Raw genomic sequence first — 27,618 nt, 5'->3', positions numbered from 1 at the left:
CGTTACGGCTTGTCAGCTTGATATTAGGTCAACCGTTACGGCTTCTTTCAACGGACCGTAACACAGGTTACGGTCCGTATCTTCCAGCGGATCATGGCTTCAGTGTTCAGTGGCCAATGCGTTACGCCATGACGTTACGCCCCGTAACCTGCGTTACGGACCGTCCTTTTGGACATAACATGTGACAATACTTAGGCTTCTTACTGGAAATTTCCTTCAGATTACGGAACACGTTATGGCCCGTAACATAAGTTACGGACCGTCCTTTTGAGCGGCACGTATCTGGATCTTCCTCTCAGGGTACGGATCACGTTACGGTCTGTAACTCGAGTTACGGACCGTCCTTTTGCTCCAAGTTGTCCGTTTTCAAAGATTTCTTATCATTTCCGTTCCTTAGTCAACCAACCCTACAAAACACCAAAATAACATAAGAAACGATGTAAATACACTTAAAAACAAGCAATACTTCTAGTGAAAAAGACATAAAATGTGCCGAAATTCACAGCACATCAGGTATCTACCCCCAACCCAACTCCACTGGGCATGTCGGAGTAAGCCTCTCCGAAGCAAAATTACGCTAAAGGACTCAACTGGGCCAGTGGAACAAATATCCAATCAATACCAATTAAAAAATTTATACATATAGCAAGTATCCATTTAAGCGAAATTACGCTAAAGGACTCATACGGTCGTTTCTTTAGACACTTGGAAATTATCCACTTTAGATCATGCTTGCCCTCTCACACGAACTAAATGATTAAAATGCATACACACAACACAAATCACATGCTTTTTATGAAAAGCAAGTAAACTAAGAGTTTAGCCCACTTGCCTTATAACCGGAATGCAAACCTCTTTTGAAATGCCAAATTCTCTTCAAATGATCTCCAATAGCCTCAATCTATTTAATAACATAAATAATGGGTCCAAATTATTCTACGAAAACTAGTCCCATAATTTTTAGGACACCTCAGGGTCAAAGTAAACTCTTGGTCAATTCAAACCCACCCCTGGGATCAACGGTCCGAAATTGATTACATAACATGTTACCCATAAGCCACGAAGTCTAAATCTATAATCAAATTTCAATTTTAATGTCAATTGATGGGTCAAATCTCAATTTTCCTAATGTCAAACTTAGGGCTAAACTCAATATTCTAGATTTCAACTCGCGATTTTAGAGTACAAATATATATATCTCAATATTACGATTTACGCTCAATGTTCAATTCACATATCCAACATATTAATATTAATTTCCCAAGAATCCCTAACAAATATACATATGCAGTTAACAACGGTGCATGAAAACGGCCGAACCAGTGGTTTCGTGTAAACCAAATTTATAACTTGAATTACCATTTTTCCAAAGCTTAAAAGTCATAGTTGCCATATAATTATGATACAATCATTACTTCATCAATTACTCCCCATGAGTTACACTAGCTTTAATAACTACTACCCTTAATGGGCTTCTACCATGTGATTGACTAATCAAAGATGAGCTTGGCCCACTTCCTATTAAACAATATAACAAGCTCACATATTAAATAGCTATATTTCATAATTACCGACTTCGCTATGAAAACCACTAAATTAAATAAATTATAAATAAGAAGTAATTCTAAACACTTGGAAATATGTTGGGTCGTTACAAGCTGCGGGATGATATATATATATATATATATATATATATATATATATATATATATATATATATAGGAATTCCTTTATTTTGATAGATATTTATACTTGAAAGTTGCTAGAATATTTTGGAATTTAGAAAAATGATAATTTTGTTAGTAGATCATTTTGCATTCATTAAAGGATGAAGTTTCTGTTTACATGCTCAACTCTAATTCTTCGTTATGACATTCACATTTAGGACATGTTAATTTTCATAGAATGAGGTATATGTCTAAGTATGGCTTGATACCAATAATGAATGTGGATAGTGAAAAATGTAAAACTTGCATGTTAACAACGATCACAAGGAAATCCTTTTCAAGTATTGAGAGAAGTACTAAGTTGCTTGAATTAATTCACAGTGACTTAAGTGATTTTCAAAGTACTCCTACAATTGGAGGAAAGAAATATTTTATTACAATCATTGATGACTACTCTATTTTGCTAAGTTTATCTTGTAAATTCTAAAGATGAAGCACTAGAAAAAATTAAAATTTACAAGACTGAGGTTGAATTGCTATGTCAGTGTTCCGTTAAGTGTATAAGGACGGATAGGGGAGGGGGATATTATAATTCCACATTTTTCCAAAGCACTGGTATTGTTCATCAAGTAACGGCACCATATACACCACAACAAAATGGTGCAGCCGAACAAAAGAAAATCGGGTCTTAACGGAAATGGTTAATTATTTATTGTCTAACTCAAGCCTAAGTCACGGTTATTGGGGTGAAGCCATGTTAATGGCTTGTTATATTCTTAATAGGGTCCCTAATAAAAGAATTCAACAATCTCATATGAATTTTGGAACAAAAAACAACCAAATTTGAGTCATCTCAAAGTTTGGGGATGTAGAGCTATAATTAAAGTCCCGGAATCTAAAAGGAAAAGTAGGATGAAAGAGGAATTGAATGTAACTTTATAGGAAAAAGAGGAATTGAATGTAACTTTATAGGATATGCTGAAAATAGCAAAGCATATAGGTTTTTGGTCATTGAACCAAATGATTCGTACTCGGTCAATACCGCCCTTGAATCAAGAGATGCAATTAGTTTTATGAAACTCGCTTTGTGTCAATTCTTAGACCAAAAGATATTGTTCCAAGTGTCTAAATTCTTCTACTTAACAACCATCAATCTATCAAGATAACAGAAATGAAGAAGACATTGTTAAAGTAAGAAGGAATAAGAGAGTTAGAAAAAGAAAAGACATATGGAGATGACTTCTGCGTGTATTTAGTAGAAGGTTCAACTAATAAAATTGAAATGAAATTCCTTATTGTTATAATATGGAAAATGACCCCACTATGTTTAGTAAAGCCATGCAATCTTCAGATGCACCGTTATGGAAGGAGGCTATCCAAGATGAGATAGATTCCATTATGAAAAATAATATTTAGATCCTAAAAGACCTTCCACCCGGTTGCAAACCTGATGGTAAATGGTTGTGTTATACCCCGTACTTTGCGCGTTCGGATAGTTTGGGATAATTGTGTCAAGTTAAGGACAATGCTATGTATTGATCTTGTTTGCCACATAAGTTGGTTATGAAAATTTTGGATGCGGAAATATTGGAAAGGCTAAGGGCAAAAATTGGAACTTCAAAAAAATTAGTTTCATGAATTACCAAAATATGGACTAAGCAATTGGGCTTGGAAAAAAAAAAACAAACAAGCCTAGCCCAAGTGGGAGGCCCAACCGGCCATGGCATGAAAAAAAGAAAGAAAATGGGCCAAGCCCATGAAGGGGCCAAAGTTTGCAAATAAAATAAGCAAGGGGCCATTTGTTCCTCTAGAATTTTCAAGAAAAAGAAAGAAAGAAAGATGGAGAACAACAACCATGGCCATTCGGCCATGGTCCTCAATTTTTGTCTCCTCAAATCTTGTTCCCAAAAATTATTTTCTTGTTGTATTCCTACTAATTCAAGGGTCCTCTACAACGTGGTATAGTTGGTTCGGAAGATAAATCGTTCGTTTCGTCGTTTTCACATTTGGGACAAGTAAAGAAGTTGAAGGAAAAAGGTAAGATTCAATCCTTTCTCATGTGTTATGAAGGATTCAATTGTGTTGTAGTATGTGGAAATGGATAGAAAGCATGAAATTATGGAAGTTTGCATGGTATTTGTGTGTGTGCATATGTGGCCGTGTGTATGTGCTAGAGTATAAATGAAGTAGGTTGGATTTTATGTTGTATTCTAGTGTGCTTATTGTGGACTTGGTTTTAGAAATGAAAGTTGAATGAGAATCGTTTGAAGTTGATAAATGCCATGTGGCCGTGTGATGTAAGGTAATGGGTTAGGAATGGATTTATTTTGTTTAGTATGTTAGTTGTGTTGTTGTGCCCTTATTAATGTAAATGAAGGGTATATGGGTTAAGTTTGCATGAAAATGGAATGTGGAGAATTATGTTACATTAATGTGATTTTATGGTATTAAGATAATGAAGTTGTTAAAGGGTGGATTATGGTTGTTAGTGATGAAGTAGTAAGTAGAAAATGTGTTGGGATGATTTTGTTTCATATATGAGAATTTTGGATGGAATATGAAAATTGATGAAATTGTTGAATATTGGATATATAGCTTGAAATGCTCTTAGTTTATGTTTGAATGATTTCAAATTAGTGAATGAATATGTAAACGTTGATGTTGGTTCGAATGTGCGCAATTGGATTGAAAGTTGACATACTATGTAGTAAGGAAGACTACTTATGTTGGAATGTGTTTTGGTATGGTTGTTGTTGATTGAAATTGACCGAGTTAAATCTCGGGGATGTTGTATGTATAGGGGAGATGCTGCCCAAATTTTTGTAGAACAGTATTGGTTAAGGTTGAAAATTGTAAGTCTCATGAATAGTAATTGGTAAATGTGACCATTTGCAGTTTTTGGACGAAACGGGATTTGGATTTTGACAAGCGTAAAAGGCAAACAAGGTATGTAAAGCTTGCCCTTTCCTTCTTTTGGCATGTCCTAGCCCTACTAGGCTAAGATCGGAACCTCGGGGACAATTCTGCTCTTGGCAATCCGAGTTTGATTTTGCATACTATTCATTCAGCGTAATTGAATTATAATCCTTATATTTGATCAGAAGAACGCTTAAACCTTTGTAACTGTTGTAAACGTATTTGGATCGCTCCGAAACTTCTATGGATGGCTTTAGGGAGCCTAATGTTTGTAAATTATGTCCGCCGCCTCGGCTCGACCTGAGGTGGGGCCCACGCATCCCGAGATCTCCCCAATGTCGCCCTGTTTGGTAGACTTGTGTGATTTTGAAAAGAAAACTTTTGACCATTGCCCCGACTATTATAAGATAATTATTTTGACTACTTCATTGGGTTTTATAATACATTTTGACACATAAGAACGATTTCAGAAAATTGTAACTATCATATACTAATTCCGATAAACCTAATTTAACTATTGTCTTGGTTTTAGAGAAATAGTGTGCTTTGGTTGTTTTGTTGAGTTGTAATAAAAGGAATTATATTTGTATGACTACTTACGATTCTGCTCGTGTGTATTGCTATTACCTCTTTCGCCGAGTCCCGGGCCGGTATGTGTGATATTGTCCGCTGGATACTTGACCGCGGGCTGTTCCATGACCGCTGGATACTTGGCCGCGGCATGTGTATGTGTGATATTGTCCGTGGATACTTGACCGTGGGTATTACCATGACCGCTGGATACTTGGCCGCGGCATGTGTATGTGTGATATTGTCCGCTGGATACTTGACCGCGGGCTGTGCCATGACCGCTGGATACTTGGCCGCGGCATGTGTATGTGTGATATTGTCCGCTGGATACTTGACCGCGGGCTGTGACATGACCGCTGGATTCTTGACCGCGGTATGTATGTATGTGTAGCTGTGTATACTTATATATTTGTGATATTAACCGCTGGGTTCCTGGCCGCGGTATACTTATATATTTGTGATATTACCGCTGGGTTCCTGGCCGCGGTATGTGTGTATGATTGGTGTATGTATGACTTGGATGGCAGATGTAAGTACGTTGGTGTTTGGACTATCATGCTCGCGTTTGGTACACTTTATTTCGTTTTTCGTATTTTACGCTTTGCATACTCGGTACATATTCCGTCTGACCCCCTTTCTTCGGGGCTGCGTTTCACATGCCGCGCGGTACCCACGGATGAGCAGATGATGTTAGCAAAAGATGTTCCGGCTAGATTGGCGAGCTCCATTTCCTCCGGAGTGCTGCCGAGTCAGAATGCTTTGTATGGTATTCGGAGTTGTGTTAGAGACTTTGCAGACAGTGTCGTGTGTATGAGATGTCCGTTTGTAAGCGGCTATGTAAGCCGATGTTTCAGTACGCATTGTGTTATGAATTTCATGTGTTTACAGATTTGGTTATGGTTACAGATTGTATTTGATTTGAAAAAGACGAAAAGCATGTTTGTGTTTCGAAAAAAAAATTCCTTCTGTATTTTGACGCGGCTTGCGGGCCCAGGATGATTGTGTGTATTACGAAAGTCTGCGGGTTCGCTCGGCCCTAGGTAAGGGTCGGGTGCCCATCACACCCTATCGGATTAAGGGTGTGACAGTTGTTCAAGAAGAAGTTAAAAATAGACGGTACTGTAGATAAATACAAGACTCGCTTTGTAGTTAGGGATTTTACTCAAAAGCACGACGTTGACTACTTTGATACTTATTCTCCCATGACTAGAATAGCCACAATAAGAGTGCTTATTGCACTAGCCTCCATTTACAATTTAGTAATTCACTAAATGGATGTCAAAACTACGTTTTGAATGGTGAATTGGAAGAGGAAGTCTACATGAGACAACCTGAGGGGTTTGAAGTTAAAGGACAGGAGAAGAAATTTTGCAACTTGTAAAATCATTGTATGGGCTAAAACAGGCCCTTAAGCAATGGCATTTAAATTTGATGAAGTCATTTTATCTAATGGCTTTAAAATAAATTAACCAGACAAGTGTGTTTACTCAAAATTTGATAAAGGAAAAGGAGTTTTTTATTTGCTTGTATGTAGATGATATGTTGATCTTTGGGACCAACATAGAACAGGTCGAGACCACCAAAAGAAAAAAAAATCTATTTGCTCAGTTCTCCATGAAAGATATAGGAGAAGCATATGTCATTCTAGGTATACGAATTATTAGAAATGGTGAGGGGGTTTTCCTTAACACAATCTCATTATATCGAGAAAGTGTTAAAGAAATTCAATCATTTTGATTGTAATCTTATTTCTACACCGTATGATCCATGTTTTAAATTGGAAAGAAATGGCGGAAGGCCAATTGCTCAACTTGAGTATGCTAAGTTGATCGGGTGCTTGATGTACACTATGACTAGTACGAGACCCGACATTGCGTATGCAGTGGGTAAGTTGAGTAGATATACTTGCAATCCGAGTGAGCATCATTGGCATGCTATAAGAAGAGTACTAAAATATCTCAAGAAAATGCTAGATCATGGCATCTATTACAGTGGTGATCCCGCTATACTAGGAGGATATTCAGATGCAATTTGGATCACTGATCAAGAAGATTATTCCTCAACAAGTGGATGGGTATACCTTTTTGGTGGGGATGCGATATCTTGGGGGTCTAAGAAGCAAACGTATCTTACAGATTCAACTATGGCCGCAGAATTTGTAGCCTTGTCATCCGCTTCTAAGTAAGGGGAATGGCTGAGAAATTTGCTTTTTGATATTTTATTATGGCCTAAGCCCGTGCCACTGATTTCTATCCATTGTGATAGTGAGGCCAAGGCGTACACTCATATATATATATAACGAAAATTCTAGGGATATTGGTCTTAGACACAGTTATATAAATCAATTAATTAAAGATAGAGTGATCACGGTTGACTATGTACATTCACTTAATAATCTTGCTGGCCCATTAACAAAAGGATTAGCAAGGGACTTGGTGTTGAGAACATCAAGGGGGATGGGGTTAAACCCCATAAAAAAGGACCATTAAGGGAAAAGCCTCAACTTGATGCTTGATATAACGTCCGATCTAGTTCAATGAGTGAAAACATTTTTTATTGGTTGATAGCACTTGTTGTTACCAGCCCAAAGTAAGTGCTTTGTCCTACAAAATGTTTAAAGAAGGTTGAGTTTATAAACTCTTAATAGACCTATAGGTGGGTGCTCTTGCAGGAGCACATTAATAAGGGTCGACCTATGTAGATGCGAAGTGGGCCGCTTCAAGAAGCTTTGGTTTGGTTTATATGCATTCGTGAGAGGATTGGAACACAAGGCCTTATGGTGTTGGTTTTAAAGGAATAATGTAATAGAATCCATGTGTGAGATACATCCTATTTTACAATATGGTGGTCAGTTCAAAAGACTTGTCTTGCCTAACTATTCCGTTTAATAGAGATTGTATTCCACTACTGTAAAGTTTAATCGCCAGATACTTTATCTATGCATGGATTCATGTGTCTCTTTATTTCTAAAGGAAGTGTTGGGTTGTTATTTTCACTTGAAAATGGTGGGAGATTGTTGGAATTTTCAAGAGAAGACAAAAGGAATAGGCAAAAAGAAAAAGTATTTTTCTTTCTGCAAAATGGAAAAGTACTTTTCTTTATGAAACAATACATCTCTTGTTGAAACAATACATCTCTTCCCTAAAGGTTGTGTCGTTTCAGGTTCAAGGGTTAAAAGACATCTTCTATAAATAGAGAAACATCTTGGGAATATTTACATCATAAGAAATGTTCCAAATACCAACATTCTTCCTTAAGAAAAACTGCAAAAGTTTAGTGACTGCAGCATTAAATCTTGTTTGTTCAGAGACTTGTTTTAATTATTTTTTGGCTTTGCTTCATTCTATCCCAGGAGAGTATTTGTAGGGGATAAATAATTCCCTTTGGAAAGTGATCCAAATAAGGTATACGGCTTGAAGCATATTTAGATTCCTCACCACAAACACACATGTTTCTAACAAAATTTCTAGCTTGTCTTTACAAGTATAAACAATTAATGCAATTGTGTTAATGTAACTATGAGATTAAGATCAACTCTAACGTATTTCAAAAAAAAAAAAATCACAATTTCTTAAAAATATCCAAACTACACATTTTACCTCCCTAAAAGTAATTAATCAATAAAATTTGCCAATACTATAATTTAAAAGATTACTCCATCACAAGTAAATACAAAATTGCTTTCAAAATAACAAAATAATAAGACATGAAGATCAATAGCAAGTGAAGATTTAAATTTTTGCTATCTATTTTTCTAAAGAAATGTTCCATGATATTCGCCCTCACGATATTCTCAATTAGCAAATATGCAATATTATGGCTAGCTATTTTGAGTTACTCTCAATCTTCATATTCCTGTAGATGAATAAATCTTTAATTATTCATTTGTTAAAGAAATTTGAGAGTCAATAGCAGTGCTAATTATGGAGTTCGACATGTGATTTGAAATCGGAACTGTTTGGCGAGTCCCCGACATTCAGCGTTAGACGTGTTTAAGGCTCATAATTGAACGTTTGGCACATAAGCCTTACGCATGAGCCTGATCTGTGCTATAATTTACTGATTTGAAAATTACAATGAAAGCACAACAAACAATCTCGTTTAAGTGGAACAATGAGATTACATAATGTTTGAGAAACCAGAACTACGTACGTCGATCATGAATTTACACTCATTTTCTATATATAATATAATGGAAAATTACCCCAAAAAGGAGGAGTGAAGCAAATAATAAAAATTTGGTCTATTGACCCTAATTTCTGATTATGGGCTTAAGTTGATCTGATGGATTACAGCTGGCTTTAGCAAAGTTCTCGAGTGGTCAATCTTTTACTTAGCTTGTGTAATTGTATTTGTGCATTGTCGGCACCGGGTTTAATTATTTAGACTCTAGTTAGTTAGTTTACTTTACCAGAGGTAGATGTAATTACAAGTTATAGCAAATTTGTACAGTTGTTAACTTTCAATATAATAACAAATTCCCTCCATTTTAATTTTCTCTGTACCATTTTTCATCTCAATTTAACAAGAATTCCCTCCATTTCAATTCTCTCACTCCACCATTTCTCGCACATACACAACTCTTGTTCCTCTCTCTCTGGCAAAATGAGATTCACAAATGCATTGAAATCTTATTGTTTGAGGCAAATGTCACGACCCAACCCCGTAGGCCGTGACTCGTGCCCGAGTTGGGCACTCGTACCTACCCAGTATCCCAAATCAGAAACAGCGTACGAATAACTTATACCGTATACAAATAACATAAATTTACGTAAGATATGTGGAGCGTCGCCCCGAAACTGTCACACATGTACTGATATACATATCGCTATCATAATCCAGCAGATAATATCACATATAAGCCGATAAGGCTATCATAGTATAGGGGGACGTCCAAATCACAAATCACACAGACACGACTGGACAGTGAATACCCATAACCCACACATACATGTCCGTACGTACCTCTAAGAATAATAACAAAATCATATGACGGGACAGGTCCCCGCCGTACCCGTGAATAAACATATACATATGCATAATAACAGAATCTGAATTAGGGTATAGGCTCCAGAACAAGGGAGTGCTCCAAGTCAGCTGAACAGGAACCCTAAGCTGGTGGATCATCCAAATGAGCATCTGTACCTGCGTGGCATGAAACGCAGCCCCCGAAGAAAGGGGGTCGCACGGAATATGTACCGAGTATGCAAAGCATGAAATATAGTAAGTTAGGACCAAAGTCAAAACCGAAATACAAAAATAATGCAAGATCCAAAATAACGAAATGTTTACTCATAAAAATACAAATCATGCATAGGGCTCTTAGAACGATGGTCGCCCGCCCGTCATTGGCGCCATACCACATATATCACACCGAAGGTTTCATATCTCCGTATCCCCGTCACACATCATAATAACACAAAGATAACACCAAACGGAACCCGGCCTAGCGAGGAGCTCGGTGAACCGTAACACAAAGATCACACCGAATATAACATAGTACGCACGATACATAACCGGCCCGGACTTGGTGAAAGAAGTAACAACCATATGCACGAGCATAGAGCAACTAAATGCAGTTTAAAACATTTTCAAAGACTCGATAAAATAATCAAAGTGAACCATCGTTTTAAAAAAAACAAGACGATAGTCAAATCAAGTTTCTTTCGAATGTCGCTCGAAAGCATATCAAATAGCGCTTTAGGGATCATAGATACGTATCGAACCTTATGAAATAATTTATGGAAATTAGGGGCATAATCGTCATTACAAACTCGATAGAGAAACAAGTAATCGACGCTCGAGGGTTAGGACGATAGTCACACTAAACCCTTCAAAAGTTGTTAACATTACACAAAGGAAAATCTCGGGGCCCACGGACGAGTATCAACCAATCCGAGTCCAACTATACAAGTCGGAGACCTTATTCATTATAGAATCTCCTACGAACGTTTCGAAGCGATCCGAGCTCGTCTATGAAAGTTACGATCGTTCGTAGTTACGGAACCCTTTTGAAATAAAAGTCTTTATGAAACATTTGAAATCAAATCATATAAAAACGTAAGGATCAGGGTTCGACTGCATTAAGAGAGCCAACATTAAGAAATGAATAAGAATCGCTCCCAAGCTCGGATCTTAAGAATGGAGTTACCCCGAGGCTCGTATTACACCTACTTATCACTAAGACATGCCAAAAGAAGGAAGGGTTAGCTTTACATACCTTGAACTCTATCTAAATGTCCAACGTCTACTTCTCGAGCTCGTAGGTCTAAAATTAAGATAACATAGGCCACAGCTTAGATTATCCACATCACTTGTAACCAATCCAAGTACGAATGAAATTTGACAAAATTTGGGCAAAGATTTCCCGTAACTTAATAATCCTCGAAATTCCAATTTAGCCAAACATCAATCAAAATACCAACAACAATAATTCCAACAATTTCATATCAAACTAGAATTAAATCCATCCTTAAATTACTTCCAAAATAGCCCAATATACATTCGGATGCCAATACTTGTATACACTCCTTTATTTCCGTATATCCATAGTATAACAACAAGAATAACTACGACCAATCCCACGATATTTCAGCCCACAAAGCAAAGCTTCATAACAACCCCCAAACAAGACCAAAATATCATCGCAAAACAACCACAAATATCATACCAAACAGCTACAAAATATCGTCACAACTAGCCACGAAAATTACATAAAATAGCCCCAAAATATTGTCACAAAACAGCCATGAAAATCATGTAAAACAGCCCCGAATATCGGCACAAAACAGCCCGGTATACGCTTTGTATACAATATTTTTATGCACTTGATTCTCCCAAATTCAAGAACAACAACTTGTCAACAACATCAACAACAATATCAACAATTAGTATGCATCATAACTTAGCTAATTCCATCCATTTAATCCACCTAAAACAGCCCCTTAATCCATAATTCAACAACATCAACACAACAAACTATAACTCTATTCTTGCAATTATTCCTTAATCCAACTTAATAAAGAAAGAGATTTGATGACTCATACCTTGTTTTTATGAAGGTAGCTAAATCTTCATCACTTTCTTGTCCCCAAGCCACTCCAACACTAAACGAAATTATATTCGCGACTACGGATTGCCCGGACCTCGATTGATACTTCGTTACTTGAAATTTCACTCAAAATTCTCATTTTTGTGAGGTATGGTTGCTCCCTTTTGTTGCTGAATTTTCTGGAAATTTTGGGACATGTTTGTGCTGAAAAATGAGGTTTTTGTCCCTTTTAAAGAAAAACTGCCAACGTCGGTTCACCGTAGCTACAAAGATCGTAGCGGCATCGTAGCGCGTTCTACTGCAGAAATGCTGTTTCTGCGTCGACAGTTCAGTTTGTAACGTCTATAATTCTCTACTCCGATGTCCTATCAATGAACGGTTTGTTGCATTACAAACTAGACTCGACGAACTTCATTTTAGAATTTTGAAACACCTTAAAACTCCATATATACTATGAGATATGTGCCTCCAAAGTTGACTAAAATCCGTCCCGCATTCCTCAAATTTTCGTCGAACTTATTTTCTTCAATTTGCTCGATCTCGAAATATTCCGAAATTCTCCATACATGATATTTGTCATTCATTATACTAATAATGACCATGTTCTCGTGTTTCAAAATACTCTTTCCCGATTATGACTTACGAGGTCGTAATTCACCCTTTTTCTTCGTTGTTACATACTTTCCATGGCTTATGCCTTTCAAAACATTACGGGACGTCTCCGACACTCCATTACTACGGTGAGGTACATGTCATACTCATGCTCTGAAAACACGGGGTATAACAGTGGGATTTTGGAGTGAATCCAATTCAATTTCCCCAACACGTTTATAATTGCTTGAGGAAGGTACGTATTTTGCATCTTTTGATACCTTTTGCTTGTTATTCTTGATGAATGTTGTATGTTCCTATGGGGCTTCTGCTAACGTTGGCTTATCCTTGCTCACTTCATCTTTATGAGTCCGCTCTCAAAGGTTTGTTGTCTTTGATCAATTCGCCATCGGTCATCTATGAATGCATAGTTTGATTTTACTTAATTAGCTTGAACTGCTTCTTCTAGGTTATCATTGCACAACAATTTGGCTTATTTTGTTACTTTATGGCTTTTAGCCAATAGATACTATATTTTGCTTATCTTGGAGATGTTGACATTTGCAAAATTATTAATATATTAATAAGGATTAATTCAAGTTAATAAGATGTTAATCATGTATTTGCAATAAAATTCATTAGATTTTGTCGTATAAAATTTTATTTACTAATAGAAAAATGTGAGTTGTTTAATTCAAATTTCTAAAATATTCATACTATAAAAAGTAGGCAGTTTTTCTTCCTTTTTTTTATTTTTTTATAAAATTTTCTTACTTTTTTATTTTTCTACGGGTGTGTTCGGTATGGAGGAAAATATTTTCCTGGAAAATGTGTTCTTGGAAAATAAGTGAATTTCTACTTATTTTCTCACGTTCAGTTGGGTTGGACAAAGCTCTACTATTTTTTATTTCTTGAAAGTGAGTATTTTGCATAAATGACACACCTTGATTTGCGGAAATATAAACAAAAGCAGTTTTTATCAAAAACAACTTATATCTAGAAGGCATACTATTACAACCCGTAGGTCAACCGTATTTTACGGATCCTTAATACCGGGATGCCTAACACCTTTCCCGGGGGATCACCAGAACCCTTACCCATACTTTGGTACAGATTGGTTTCTTTTAAAATTTAACCGTTTTAAATGAACCCTTTCGAACTGGTTTTCCTAACTTATCTATAAGGTAGGTGGCTACTCTAAAACAATGTCCATTTATAGCACCATCCACACAGAAGTTTATTTTTTCCTTTTTCCCAGTACGATTGACAACCGTACTTTTTCGGGACACTTTCCTTTTTAAATGAGGCAAGCGCAAATGCGAATCGGAAAAAATACGACCCGCTGTAGTTCCGTCTAATAGGAGTATGACACATAATAAATACAATTATTTAAAAAATACCTGAATAAGACAGATCTAAGCCTCAATTGACACTTTAAAAAGAAAAAGACAAAAAACAAAAAAAAAAGATTAAAAAATAAATAAGTGGTGTGTTAGTTTTAAGGGCAAATATGAGTCAAAAAATGAGTAGAGAGGTAGTTTTAGAAAAATAGGTGGATGAAGGGTATATATTTAAACCTTTGAGATAGTCCCGGGGCCTTTTTTGACCTATTCTGTATTATATAATAAAATATAGGTATATATATTTTGCCAATTTATATTTTATATATATTAAATAATTATGATATAGGTATAAATACTTTGTCAATATATATATATATATATATATATATATATATATATATATATATAATTAAGTGTTGTGTGTTTTTTTAAAAGGATTTAATATATCAAAATAAGTCAAAGAAAATTTTGTCTAATAATTTAATTAGTTTTGGTTCGCATTTGGTTTGGCGCGATTTTCTGATTTTGGACATCCATAGTTAAACGTTAGGGATCGGAGAACAAAAGGAAGAAAAGAAATGCAAAACTAGAATAAATTATTCGTTGCTTCTTGCAGGTATTACCGAACATATCACCCAAACATCTTCAAGAAAAAAAATTATTGAAGCCATGGTGAGGATTAACTTTTAAGATTAAAGAGAAATGTTTAAGACTAATTTTTGGTTTTCTTTTCTCCTTTCATTTGCTTTCCAGTTTGCCCATGTAAGAGGAACAATAACTGTTGTGCATAAAAAAGTTAAATTGAAAGAATAAATTTAAAGTAATTAGCAGGTTACTTGAGAATTTCTTAATCCTTCTAAGATGCGAATATTTAGACCAAGCTCCTAAGGTAAAATCTCTCATTCTTAATGGTGTATATGAGCCAGAGTACATCAACTCAAACAGAGCAAAAGTTAAAAGGTCATAAGTTATGACCAAGACGTATCGTTGTGCATCCAATTAACAGCCCTCAAAGTACCTCAAAAGGATATGGAATTTCAAAATATAACTTCTAATCATGTTACTTTAGCTATGTCCAAAATATTTATAATTTTAGACTAATAAAACATTAATAATTGTTATTCAATTCCACCACTACTACTCCAAGATGGCATAATTCATTATATTAAGGAAGAGACAGTATTCCAATTGAAAGACTTGTGTCCCCAATTAATGAAATAATTAAAGTTGGGGCTTGAAGTGTCACTAAGTTGAGAGCTAAAATTGAAGGGATGGGGCGTGAAAAAAAGAAAAAAAAATTAGGTGCGAAAAATTGTTAAAGAGAGTGCGGGAGAACAGTGTAGTACCAAATGAGAGAGAATCTGCTTGTGGACATATTTCTTGCTTATGAGTGATTTCATGCAATACATAATCTGCAATCGTCACTTGCAATTCTCACAACTGAAACTTAATAAAGAATTGGTAAAAATCATCCACATGAGCCCTTTAAAATTAAAATAAAATGTTCTTACTCTGATCATCACTCTAATGCCTTTTTCTCAAGAAACCCTTCTTGGTAAAAATAGCAACAAATATTCTACAAAGTTCAACTTCATCAAAATAAACTCGTTTCAGATGTCAAAAGTAGCTTAACTGAACTCACAAAAATGCTCTAAGTTAGGGGTGTCAAATGGGCGGGTTGGTCTGAAGTTCAGCATGTCAAAATAGCATGAGTTAATAAATAAGCAGATCACTGACACGCTCAAAATTTACTTGAGCTGAAAGGGATTGGGTTGAAATGGGGTAAAACCCGGATCATAACTCAACTCGTCCAATTCTATCTATGTTTTAAATTCTTTGTTTGTTTTCTTAAAATTTGTTTGAGCACCTACTAAAACCTTTTCCCTTATATTATGAATATGTCTAACATATCAAATAAGAAAAAGACTCTCACGCTCAATCTAGGCTGCAGCCTGCATATCAACCTAGTTTTTAAATGAGCTGAATTAAATGGATCAAAATGAGTTGTGTTAATAAAATAAGCCGATTAACCTTAACATGATTGTTTCCGCGGGGCGGGGGCGGGGGGGAGGGTGGGTCTATGAATGTATTTACTTCGTGGGGGAAAGCTTAGTTGTTACATACATTTAAATAAGGATACATCTCTTTTAATTGGACTATTTGTATTTACTTCTTGGGGGAAAGCTTAGTTGTTACATTTAAATAAGGATACATCTCTTTTAATTGGACTACTAGAGAATAAGTGTCCCAACACTTGATCTGTTAGTAAATAATGACAATAATGAGTCATTTTGACGATGATGGCAGTGGCACACAAATGACCGTATATTAACGAAGGTTAAAATTATTCTATTTAGTATGTTCAAGGGCAAATTTGGTCTTTTGTCCTTTTGCCCTTTTTTTAATTACACGTAAAGGTCCATCAGTTGCGGAAAAATTTTACGATGAGTGAGGCATAAGTTTGACGTGGTTTGTGAGGAGTATTTAACTAAAATTATAATGTGGGGCCCATCACTTTATGCTCTTCATTCTCCTCCATTTTCTTCGTCTTCAATCTTTGACTCTTTTCTCTCTCCTCTTTCCTCTTTTTTTCTCATTTTCATCAATTTTGAAGAGATCAAAATTCTTTTAGATATTCTTCGGTTTCATTATCCAGTTTTTCAATTTATTTTTAAAAATTCAGACTCTGAACAACCTTAAAAGAAAATTAATACCTGAAAAATGGTTTTTAATGTAAAATTGATAACTGAAAATAAATTTAGGATACCTCTGAAAGTAAAAACGCCTTGGAGAATTTATTGAATTTCCTTTTTGTCTTTTTATTTTGGTATATATTCAATTTAAATTCGCTACATTCTACACCTAAGAAATCCAAAATTCTTAGTGCCTTCAAAGTAGACTCTGGATCTAGGGGTGTGAAAAAACCTGTTTAGCTGATAAATTGAACCATCAAAGTCTTCAAACACAACTGGTTTGGCCACATCTTTCACAGAAAAATAACACTGAAATATACTTAGAAAGCAAATTTAATAAGACCTTATGTATTTATTGGGTTATCGATTTAACCATTAATAGAACTTAAAAATCGAAAATCGAATTGGTAGTCCAATAAAAAAATCACAAAATAGTTTAAAATTCATTAACCCATTAACTATATCGATAAAGTAATAACATTTTTTTTCATTTCAGTTCATCGGTTAAACAGGTTTTTCACACCCCTAGATGTTGTATCTACTTTGATGGCACTTGAAATTTTGAATTTCTCGAGTGCAGATGTAGCAACGTTGAATGGAATATATACCAAAAGAAAAGAAAAAAAGAAAAAGAAGTCCAATGAACAAAAAAGAAGGCCAACAAAATCCCCAAGGTGTTTTTACTTTCAGAAGTATCCTAAATTCTTTTTAGTTATCAGTTTTTACATTAAAAACTTTTTTTGCGTATAATAAAATTGGTTTTCAAAATTAATGAAAAACAGAAAAATTAGAAAAAAGAGGAAAGAGAACAGAGAAAAAACTGAAGAGGAAGAAACGGAGGAGAATGAGGAGCATAAAGTGGTGGGTCAAACATTATAACTTTAAAGGGTCAAATATACCCATGTACTATCAGAAAAGGGTTAAATATACCCTTCGTTATACTTTGGGTCCAAATATACCCTTTTCGTTATATTTTGAGTCTAAATATACCCTTCCCTCATTAAAATTGTCTAAGGTGGACATGAGATCTGACGTGACACTGACAACTCGGTGAGGTGGACACCACATGGCATGCCACCTCACCACCCAACCCATTTACCCCTCTCTTCCCCTTTTTCTTCCACCACTACTATCTCCTCCCCCTCCATAGCTTTCCCACCATTAGCCCCAGCACACCACCATCTCCATTATCCAACAACCAAGATAATAATATGTTTTGAATTGTCATAACCAGTACTATGTATGACATAGTAATGGACACATAACACACAATCTTCTGCCTTTATCAGTATGGAAAACAGGGGTCCTCTTTTCCTAATAAATTAATGTCAGATCTTACATGACATTAAAAAAAAAAAAAAAAAAAAGTTTTACTTCGATATCGATCTAATATTATTTATGACAGCTTACTTCGATATCGATCTAAGATTATTTATGACAGCCTAATACGAAGGCAAAACAGTGAAATGTACATATATCTAGTTGGACTTTACAATTACTTGTCCTTTAGAAGTCACCGACAGAGCTATCTGGATTAGAAATTTGAAAAAAGAATTATAGGTGTGGTAGACCCACTAGATCTCATCAATTAAAATCAGCAACTTTTAACAATGATTATGTTTATCACATGAAATTATGGACATGGCCCCTCTAATTAAGTGAAGATTTTGGTATAGGGAGAGGTGATCTACTCCCTTACATATGAGTTGGGCGGTGAGGTGGCATGCCATGTGGTGTCTACCTCATCGAGTTTTCAGTGCCACATCAGATCTCATGTCCACCTCAGACAATTTTAACGGAGAAAGGGTATATTTGGACTCAAAGTATCACAGAGGGATACATTTGGACTCGAAGTATAACCGAAAAGGTATATTTGGACTCAAAGTATAACGAAGGGTATATTTAACCCTTTTCTAATAGTACAAGGGTATATTTGACCCTTTTCCGTAATTTTAATTAAATACTTCCTCACACACCATGTCATACTTATGCATCACCCATTGTAAAAAATTTCATCAGTTGTGAGAAGTATAAATAAGCTACTTGAGTAATGGCGGGGGCTCTTTTAAGTTGGGGTGTCAGTGGGTTTTTAAAAACCGACTTAACCAAACTGTACCAAACCGACTCTTAGGTTTCTTTTAATAGAACAGACAATTTTATTAGAAATTTATAACTGTACCGAATAACTAGGTAGGTTTTTAATTTTATAAAAATTAACCGAAAAAATATTGAACTATACCGAATAATATATGTGTAAAATATATTTTATAAATTAAATTTAAAAATATTGAAAATTTTTGCTTTAGACTCGGGGTGATGGAAATGACTACAAGTTGGTGACATACTTAACACTCATAATCCTATCACTCTGAAACCTAATATATACTACTCCTATCAAAACTAAATTAGACCTATTCTACTAATTCTATCAAACCTAATTAGTTCTAGCATCTCGAGTAGTAACTAGTAGCTATAAGGTATTCCAACGATATTGAGTAGGAAGCTACGAGTTATTAGAAATTTCTCTTATTGGTATAATTAATCTTAGTAAATTCAGTTCTAGAGACACATCTTAATTGATTACTTCCTGCTTGTGTGATCTAAATTATATTTTTCTTTTTGCTTAACATTGTTTTACAAATCGTAAAATAGCGGTATGAATTTCTATTTTAGTTGTCTTTCATGTATTCTTGATTCATCCCCTTTAAACAAGAAAATGTGTAGAGAGTTTTTGTTAAAATCCTACACAAGTATACATGGTAGCGTGTTCAAACTTTTACTAGTGACTTTTATATTTTTTTAAGAAAAAATCCGAAAATTAACCAAACTGTACCGTTACCAAAGGGAAATCGAGATGATGGGACGGTTTGGAAAAGTCTAATTTTGATTATACAAAATAATAACCGAAAAAATGATACGGTATAAATTTTATAAAATAACCGCCCGAACGGTACCATTGACACCCTTACTTTTAAGACCAAAATAAAATGAAGGATATACGGTGTATATAATTATCCTATTTTCTATAGTTAAGGGACAAAATTGACCCTCCCCCATTGTCCGGTTGCCGTATATATCTTCCTAATATTTCGATTTAGGCACTTGTTTATTTTTTTTATTTTTTTACTAGCCTTTTCCAATTCGGTCGGAATATACTTATATATACGAAAATCATTTAACAGATCCTGAATGGGAAACCAATAAGAAGCCTAAAATTTAGGAGGAATATACCAGTGAAGATCCCCAGGTGGTTAATTAGCAGAATCCTAGTTGTATATAAAGATATATACTCATCACCCTTATACCTCTCTTCATTCCATCTAAAACCCTTTCTGTATTAATTTGCTTAATTAAACATAGTCTCTGTCGTTAAACATAGTCTCTGTCGTTTCTGTTTCTTGCTTTATTTGCACCAATAGCAGGTCTGTTTTTTCTATTCTTTTAATTTGTCCATTTTTCCACCTCTATTAATATGTATATGCATGAGTGCACCGTGTGATATTAGATGTATATTGTAGTAGTATATACATGTATGTTTGTATGCAATATATATAGTCTTTTTGAGTTTGTTTTGTATGCATTATATATAGTCTTTTTGAGTTTGTGTACATCAAGATTCTTTGTTTTTCTCACATGCAATTAGAGAAAGAAGAATGGCGACATATTTCAACTTTTCCAAGTCTATTAACGTGATGTGATTCTTGAAATATCAAGAATTCAACATTTTCAAGTTGATTAACATGCCGTGATTTATTAAATAACAAGATTTTACTATTTTTTTTATTGTGTTGGTGCTTATTCAAAATGTCATCTAGGATACATGAACTGTTTTTTAAATTTGTTTGGACATCTAAGATTTTAACTTCTATAGTTTGGTGGCCAGATAGCTGGAAGTCTTGCTTTTATAATTTGGAATATACACCTATCCTTCAGTGATATAATCCAGCCCTACTTAATGGGACATATTAGTACATTTTCTGCCAGATCATGTTGAATTTCTTGTCAGTATTCTTGCTTTTTCCTTGTTTTTTTTTTGTTTTTTTTTTTTTTTTTTTTAATGTTTGGGTTAGAATAATTGTTTGCTGTTTTGAATGTTGTGTATGCTGCTCTTTTGGCAGAAAGATGTCTAAAAGTTCCAACGGGGTCTGAATATTGTTGTTTTGATATGCAGATAGATCATTGTAGAAGAGGAGAGCCAAGAAAAACAAGAAGTAGAAATGGCAGGCGATATGAAGGTTTTGAATGCGCTTGATTCGGCCAAAACACAATGGTATCACTTCACAGCAATCATAATAGCTGGCATGGGATTTTTCACCGATGCCTATGATCTGTTCTGCATCTCTCTAGTCACTAAGTTGCTTGGCCGTATTTACTACCATGTGGATGGCTCTCCAAAGCCTGGTTCACTACCTCCCAATGTCTCCGCCGCTGTCAACGGTGTCGCCTTCTGTGGTACCCTTGCAGGACAACTCTTCTTTGGCTGGCTTGGTGACAAAATGGGCAGGAAGAAAGTATATGGCATGACCCTTATGCTCATGTGTTTGTGTTCCGTTGCTTCTGGCCTTTCTTTCAGTAGGGAACCTAAGACTGTATTGGCCACCCTCTGCTTCTTTCGCTTCTGGCTTGGTTTTGGAATTGGTGGTGATTACCCACTTTCTGCTACTATCATGTCTGAATATGCCAACAAAAAGACTAGGGGTGCCTTCATTGCTGCTGTTTTTGCCATGCAAGGATTTGGGATTCTAGCAGGTGGTATCTTTGCCATCATTATCTCTGCTGCATTTCAGGCTAGTTTCAAGGCGCCAGCATATGAAGTGGATGCGCTTGGTTCAACGGTTCCTCAAGCAGATTATGTGTGGAGGATCATATTGATGGTTGGGGCGCTTCCTGCTCTTCTCACTTACTACTGGAGGATGAAGATGCCTGAAACTGCTCGTTACACTGCTCTCGTTGCCAAGAATATTCAGCAGGCCACAGCTGATATGGAAAAGGTTATGCACGTTGACATTGGGACAGAGAAAAAGGAGCCTGCAATTTCTTCTACCACTGTTATAAAGTCCAGCAATGAATTTGGCTTGTTCACGAAACAATTTGTTAGTCGACATGGACTTCACTTGCTTGGCACAACCAGCACATGGTTTCTTCTTGACATTGCATACTACAGCCAAAATTTGTTCCAAAAGGACATCTTCAGTGCTATTGGATGGATTCCTGCTGCCAAGACTATGAATGCAATTGAAGAGGTTTACAAAATTGCAAGGGCGCAAACTCTTATCGCTCTCTGCAAGATCAGCCTCGGCTACTGGGTTCACGGTGTTCCTCATTGACAGGATTGGCAGGTTTACTATTCAATTGCTTGGTTTCTCAATGATGACAATATTCATGTTTGCTCTAGCCATTCCTTATGACCACTGGACTCACCCTGGCAACCATATCGGGTTCGTGGTCCTGTATTCACTGACCTTCTTTTTTGCCAACTTTGGACCCAACGCCACCACATTTGTGGTGCCAGCTGAGATTTTCCCTGCTAGATTGCGCTCGACTTGCCATGGAATATCAGCTGCATCTGGGAAGTTAGGGGCAATGGTGGGTGCATTTGGGTTCCTGTATTTGGCTCAGCCACAAGACAAGACCAAGGCTGATGCAGGGTATCCTGCTGGAATTGGGGTCAGGAATTCACTGATTGTCCTTGGCTTAGTCAACCTTCTGGGAACATTTTTCACATTTTTGGTTCCAGAATCTAACGGAAAGTCTCTGGAAGAGATGTCAAGGGAAAATGATGACTCAACTGAGGCAGAAGCAGAAGAGGAGAATCATTCATCCGATAACAGGACAGTTCCTGTGTAAAATTAGTGACTCGTTTTTCTTTCCTTTTCATCCTTTATATGTTCTGCAAAGGTTCCAGCAAGGATGATAAGGGCTTTGATCTTTCGAGTAGTACTATGGTTTCTTTAGATTGCAGCAACAAGAGTTCCATATGTTATATGTGTACTATGTTTTGTGTCATATGTACTCCATAATTGGAGTATACTGGATGCAGTATAGAAGTTTCTAATATTACTATAAGACTCCATCTCCATCATTGTAGGATTTGATAAACAAATTTTGAAAAAATATGATTCAAAGCTAAAGATTGAAGAAGTTGGTGCAGGCACAAGTATATTTTGATTGATTAGTAAGTGTTACCTAATGGAGACCAAACCAAGCTACAGTCTAAACTACGTCAAAGTGCTAGTCACAGTACGATTATGTTTTTACCATTAAGTCAACTTTGATGTTTCTCTCAAAAGTCTCTTTTAAAAATGGATGCTAATTAAGTTGCTAAAACTTCATGAATGATCATATCAAGGAAAAGCAAGCTTACAGATTAAAGTATAAAAAAAACACTCATCTCTTTTTAACTTTTCTTGATTGCTCCCTACTATATAATGTATTGAAGAGCCATTATATTCAAATACTAGCTTAAATAATTTTGCCCTTCTCAAGATCGTAGGTTCTCATCATGTACAGTGACAAAGCTAGGCTTTTCGTTAAGGATGACTTTAAATAAGTAAATAATAATTTTTTCAGTGAATGGATGCACCAAATTTTTTTAAAAACACTACATATTGTTTAAGCTAAATCATTATATATTTCTTCATTTGAATCTTCAAACTGAATTATAAGGTATCTTAATTAGAGGAATAATCGACAATGCAAATCGTAATCCACACAAAAGAAAAAGAAAAAGGCACTCATTGACGTCCAAGTCTTACTTGAAAAAAAAGCCATACAATAGTTGGCCAACTCTTTCACAATTGTGAATGGATGCACCAAATTTTTTTGAAAACACTACGTATTGTTTAGCTAAATTATTATATATTTCTTCATTTGAATCTTCAAACTGAATAGGAATAATCGAACAATGCAAATCATAATCCACACAAAAGAAAAAGAAAAAGGCACTCACTGATGTCCAAGTCTTACTTGAAAAAAAGCCATACAATTGGCCAACTCTTTCACAATTGCAACCAGCGTGCACATCGCAAGGGCGGTACCAAGCCGGTGACTCATGAGGGACGAATACATAGTCACACAGGAAGGAAAAAATTGGGTGTCAACAAGGACGAGCGTTTGTTTAGGTGGGGGAAGACATAAGAACCCAACCCCTTTATTTTTGGTTAAATCACTCAATTTTATGTTTGAGAACTTTATAGACAAGTTATATTGACCATTTAGGACTTGTTTGGATAGTATTGGTTGGGGCCCACTGGGTTCAAATGGGGTTAGGGCAGCAAAAACCAGATCTGGACTATGAAGGAATTTTCACAAACAGCTACCTTTTAGCTCCTTCTAACAACCTATAACTACATATTCTACATTTACAATTCGTAGCTGGAGGACCTATATTTAGCTAGTAGATGCGTCGACTTAAATATAGGATAAATATAACGGAAATACACACGCTGAGAAAACTGAAAGTGCTATATTTATGGAAACAAAATCTATTCCAATTTAAATTAAAATCAGTTTTTAATGTTCCGATTCACGCAAATATCCTCCCATTCCATATCCGATCTCATATCTCATTCAAACAATAACAAATTCAAAAAAATTTGAATTCAAAAAGTACATTCATATTTTTAACCAAAAAAAAAAAAAAAGGTTCAAAAACTAGTTCATCAAAAAACTTTGAAAAATAACAATATCAAACCAGTGAGCAGAGTTCGTTTTAAATGACGAATATATATATGAATTCATCTGTTGAAATATCGAATTCAAGTTGAGTTCATAATTGAGGTAACAACGTTTTCACTACAACTTTTTTATTTTTTTTATTTTTCTGAAATTTTGAAAATTATAGTCAAAATATATGAAAAATATATCTGAAATATAGTCAACAGAAACCAAAATAAGTAATACTGAACATAATAATCAAAAATACAATTAAAATATAGCCAAAATATAGTTCATAATTGAGGTAACAATGTTTTCACTGCAACTTTTTTTTTTTTTTCTGAAATTTTTCAAAATATATGAAAAATATATCTGAAATATAGTCAACAGAAACCAGAATAAGTAATATTGAACATAATAATCAAAATACAAAACGAAAATATAAGTTAAATACGCGGTGAAACGTAAAAATCAGTATAGAATCTTACCTTTTGTTGGGAATTAGATTTGAATTATGAGTGAAATTAATGAGTAGTTAATTAGAGATAAACAAGGAAGTTGAACTATTATAAAACTGATTTGAAATTGGAGGAAATTAAGGGATATTGGGCATAATGGCGTGTATTTAGGGGGATAGGAGAGAGGGACCTTTTTTTTTGCTTTAATTTAGGGGTGTGGGAAGTTATCAGATGAGTGGTAAAAAAAAGTGATAAATATAGGAAGTAAATATGTTATATTTTAGCTACTAAATATAATTATTGTAAAATTTAGTTATGTTCCATAAATAGGTAATAATGTAAGCTATGCCAAGTAAATTTTACTTTTAACAGTTACATACATGAGTTTAGGTCAGGTACTAGTCAAAAATGAAGTGCATTGAATGTATGATGCTAATATAAGTGCATTTTGATTACTGGTTCCTTTCTGTCCTGGCACCCTGGCAAAGGGAAAATAACAAATTTTGTACCTTAATCATTACCAAGTAAATTTTAGTAGAGAAATATGCACAAAGATATACTAGGCTTACTCAAGAAATTCCAATAAGAATGATATAACAATTTTTTTTTTTAAAAAAACTAGACTGGCTCAAAACACACCAAATAAGAACAGATCCTCAGAAGGATGGGGAGATTTAACTTATATTCAAGTGAATATACCCTAGAGTTGTATTAACAGAACTAAGAAATACCTATTCCGAAGTGAGACGGTTAAAATCTGTAAACTTAGAGGTCGATCCACTGCTCTCATTAGAGCCATGTATATAGAGTTGTACAATTCCAAGAAGTATACATTTATACAAAATTTGCATTCAGTGCTACAAAATAGTTGTGGATATGGTGAACATAAAAGTTATTGTGGAGAAAATGGAAATAGTAAAACTATTACTGGAATCTGAAATACTAAATTACCACAAGGAAAAAAAAAAATATTCTTACACTAACCAAGTGCTTTGTTACTAGGTTCTTATATCTTGTAAATATTCAAACAACTATTTCTAATGGATTTATCCACTATGACCCCTGGTTTATCTCTGACGTATTACATGTAGAGCTTAGATTTTAAGAGTATTTCTCTTTTATTTTATGCAATGTCTTGTTCTGATTAGTACTCTAAGGACCGTTTGGCCATGAGAATTTTTCATTTTTTTCTCAGAAATTTTTTCATTTTATTTGGAAATCGGCGTTTAGTAATGAAAATTCAAAATACAACTTCAAGTTGTATTTGAATTTTGAAAAACATATAAAACCTTGTTTAAGACCCAAAATGGTGATTTCCAAGGTATATGAAGTTTAAATTATATATTTTTGTGAAGTAGGGAAACATAGGGAAAAAGAAACTAACAAAATATTGTAATGTTGAGAGTTGGATTTGAACCCAAAACCTTAATCTGGCTACTTAGACCAACTCGGCCATCTCAACACTTGTTGCAAAGCTTGTCGCGTTAATATGTATCTTATATTATAGAAATTTAAAAATAAAAAAACTTGCCTTCTGTTTTGCATTAAATCCAAAAAAATCAACAGTTTTATGGTTGCAAGGTCATAAGTTAACATTTGTCTCAACGTTAACACTTAACAGATTTAGGCATTACAAAAACACCCTAATATTCTCAACAAAAGAGGAATTCATTATTCATAATAACAAGTTAACTTTAACCTTCTCACCATAGTTCACAACTAGAATAAAAATTGCTCATTATCTTGAAATTTTAAGTTCGCTAAATAAATACTGGCTTTATCATTTACTAGTTTACATCTAAATGGTCCCCCTGCCTCTAAAAGCACACTGTAAATAACCTAACTTATTGATTTGTCAAAGGCACAACAGAACTTCCCCAACAATAAATGAAATAATTGTGCACGAAAATTCTCTTGAAAAACACACAATTATTCGTTGACACTTGACTTAAAACATATGACTTATGAATGACAGAATTTAAGAAATATGACCAAATTATGAAGAGTGCAATCAGATAAATTACCTCTGCTGAAGTCTGTCCAATACGTGACAAAGCAATTTGCTCTGCTCTGTTATTTTCCTGTGCATTAGTTTTCATCTTGATGAATTCAATTGCAGTTACACTCCGCTTCTTCTCAGTTCCCAACTTCCCATGTTCTTCAGTTGTCTCTATGAATATATATATATATATATATATACAGAGGCGGACCCAGGATTTTAAGATAGGGGGGCACCATTATCTTGACATAAACTCAACAAAAAATTTAATGACGACTGAGGCAAAATACCGTATCGGACCGGTCATTAATAGCATAGCAATGGCGAAAATACAAGTATATAGGTCAAATATGTGTAATAAATAAAATTTAATACAGTGAAGCAAATGAAAGAGATAGCCCAAAGGGCTAAGATTGTGCAATATGTGGTGACAAAGGCAAGATTGTGCAATATGTGGCTCATCCAGATTTGAACTTGCACTGTCACCACATATTGCACAATCTTAGCCACTGGGCTAAAAAAATAATTAAAAGTGACATTCGGGTTTGATCTGGGGTGACATGTAAAGGAAGCAACAGTTGCAACCAACGTGCCCCAAAGACAATTTCATTTGTTAGAGTGCACAATTAAATATATACTAATTTATCAAGGTATATACACACATATATATACAT

General features: G+C 35.0%; 1 pseudogene; it reads left to right on the top strand.

Annotated features, from left to right (window-relative positions):
* Positions 1–21,002: 21,002 nt before the first annotated feature.
* Positions 21,003–22,897, top strand: LOC132050782 (probable inorganic phosphate transporter 1-7; annotated as a pseudogene).
* The last annotated feature ends 4,721 nt before the right edge of the window (positions 22,898–27,618 follow it).

This window comes from Lycium ferocissimum, chromosome 1 (assembly GCF_029784015.1).
Source record: "Lycium ferocissimum isolate CSIRO_LF1 chromosome 1, AGI_CSIRO_Lferr_CH_V1, whole genome shotgun sequence".
Lineage (NCBI taxonomy): Eukaryota > Viridiplantae > Streptophyta > Magnoliopsida > Solanales > Solanaceae > Lycium > Lycium ferocissimum.
The sequence above is the reverse complement of the archived record's forward strand: the minus strand, read 5'-3'. Positions and strand labels throughout refer to the sequence as shown.